General features: G+C 42.7%; 1 protein-coding gene across 1 annotated transcript in view; it reads right to left on the bottom strand.

Annotated features, from left to right (window-relative positions):
- Positions 1–2,792, bottom strand: part of MYH9 (myosin heavy chain 9) — a 42,415-nt gene that overhangs the window by 38,861 nt on the left and 762 nt on the right. The window lies entirely within an intron of this gene.

The raw sequence follows: 2,792 nt of genomic DNA, 5'->3' as shown, positions 1-2,792 counted from the left end.
TCACTGCCTGGGTCACAGCAACCTGGGGGAGCAGCGACGTCACTGCCTGGGTCACAGCAACCTGGGGGAGCAGCGACGTCACTGCCTGGGTCACATGACAGTGCTCAAACCTGGTAAATGGAATGGTCGTAGGGAAGCAGATCACATACTGTCCCAATAGCTGGAAGTACCATGTAGTGTTATTGGATAGAAAGGTGCTGAAAGGAAAGTAACTACCTACAGTAATACTTCCCCTGATAGCCTGGTAAATTGTACTGGCTTAACGTAGTATCTCTATAGCCCAGGAGGAATAAATTTAATAGAGAAGGGTTCCAAGATAAACAGGTCTAATATAGATCCTGGTGCTTGCCAGCAAATGAGTAATACTAGGCAGAGGCTCCCAATACTGATGGGCTAACAAATGTGTTGAGAAGGAGGGCAAATTGAAAAATTAAATAAATGCAATGTATTAGTCTCCTTAACTGCTCTGACATTTAAGAAAAGCCGGGGGTGGGATGGCCAACTATTGCAGGTATGTGGTATAGTTTATATCCTAATTTAGATCCCCTGTCATCATCAACTATGCAAGTAGTAAGGTTGGAGTTCACCTTTAAGGTAAGTCATTCAATGTCTGTCTCCCACAATTTTTAACTACCCAACTTTAGGACAGGTTGACTAAAGGTGAATCTGCACCTTTGTAATCCCCTATGAAAGAAAGGGAAGAATGCACACTGGCAGAGAAAATTTAGACAAGCAGTTATATTAGGACACTGGATGAAGGACGGGTAAAACTGACAGGGCAGAGTAACAAAATAAAAGTGTACTTACAATTTAACATACCTAATAACTTCCAATAGAAAAATCACTATTAAGAGATCGGTTAAGTTTAATTCAAAATCTTTTCAAAGTACAATGACACAGTCATTGTTACCTTCTACAAATGCCAGTTGACAATACATAGTTTTACCTACTGAATAAAAGTGTCCTTTGCGTTACAGATCATCTATGCAGAGAGTCACCCACTGCCTGAGCTTACTGGAGGTGAGTCACCGACTTCCTAGGATGATTATACCTATACCGGGAGTGGCTGCCTGCACACAGTCTGTAGAAAGTATTGCAGCAAAAGATTTTATGCCTATAGGTATTAGTAAACATGTTTTTGGCAGAATCTGCTACACCAGTGAATTCCTGCAAGCACAATATTGGGCTGTTGTGGTGCAGCAAATCAATGGATTGCCTTAATACAATGCAGCTAGACAGAGTAGCATGAATGAGACCTGGAGCAAAAAGTGTACAGATCCACCAACAAGACCCATTCCATACAATAGGGCACTGAATAATCTGTTTCTGAGCTCCTCTCCCCCCAAAGTGCCTGTGACTTTAACAAAGACTTCTTTTAATGAGGTTGTATGATTTTAATCAAATGCTGAGAGGAGTTCTGAAGAAATGTATTACGTAGAGGTTCATGCTGGAGTTCTGGGTGTGGCTCCTTAGAATGGACAATTAGATTATGCCAACAAATCAATTAAACATAAGAGGAATATGATAAGCGAGTAAAGTTAGAATGCCCCTAGGTACATCACATATACTTCTGTACTGGGTGTGGCTCCTTAAAGAGGAAACCCTTACCTACAGGAAGTTACAAAGTGCCAACAAAGGTAGACAGGCTGAGCTCTACATGCGGGCCACACTACAAACAATACATTCCATGAATGGCTAAACTTTCTTCTGCACAACAACTTTGTCCAACTGACCGTCTGGAAATCTCATCTGAGGAGTCCGCATCATATTATAACCACCATGCAAACTGTAAAACTTGACCATATCTGCATAACACATCTGATAAAGAGGTGCGGGGTGCAAACCAAACTCTGCGTTATCAGTAGACATATATAATCTTACAGAACCTAACATGGCCAATGTAGAAGAGGAAACCTAACCATGCAATCAGACTGATAATATTTACATTAACCATCATGCAATATCAACACCTACCTGACTAGATAGTAAGTGTTAAGTTATGGCTTATCATACATAAACAATAGGGACATGTCTATATATTGCAAAGTGTGTATGACCAGCAACACTTCCAGTATAGAAAGCAACCTAAGGATCCATTAACCATTGCCTGACCAGAACAGGAAGCCAGACACCCCACGCCCTTCACTGCTAGTCTACTACAACACAGACATCCCACATATAACAACCAACTCTCATTGCCTCCAATACTACACATAACTTCTAACAAATAAGAGGAAGTGCTTCTACAAAACATATGCGTCACACAATGAAGTTTATGGTGCAGACACTGCAATCGCAGACGACCTCAAGATAAAATTCAAGGGCGGATATGAACTTAGAACTAGCTGCCATTTACTCCTACAAGACAGAGGGGTCAATAAAGTAACTGATATATCATCAGATGCCAGGATTGCAGAGTCATTATATAGCACAGACAGGACTAGCCACAGCCATAAAACTCTGCCAGGACTACCCACTGGTATAAAGCTCTGCCAGGACTACCCACTGGTATAAAGCTCTGCCAGGACTAACCATCCCACCACAGCCAGGACTACCCATCCCACCACAGCCAGGACTACCCACTGGTATAAAACTCTGCCAGGACTACTTCACTTGTTGGGTTATCCCAGCTGTGGCAAAGTTTTATATACTTGTATGAAGCCCTGCCATGACTACCCACCCTGCCATAGCCAGGTCCCCCTATACCACCCTGCCACAGCCAGGACCCCCTATAATATACCACCCTGCCACAGCCAGGCCCCCCTATAATATACCACCCTGCCACAGCCAGG

Source organism: Pyxicephalus adspersus, chromosome 8 (assembly GCF_032062135.1).
Source record: "Pyxicephalus adspersus chromosome 8, UCB_Pads_2.0, whole genome shotgun sequence".
Lineage (NCBI taxonomy): Eukaryota > Metazoa > Chordata > Amphibia > Anura > Pyxicephalidae > Pyxicephalus > Pyxicephalus adspersus.
The sequence above is the reverse complement of the archived record's forward strand: the minus strand, read 5'-3'. Positions and strand labels throughout refer to the sequence as shown.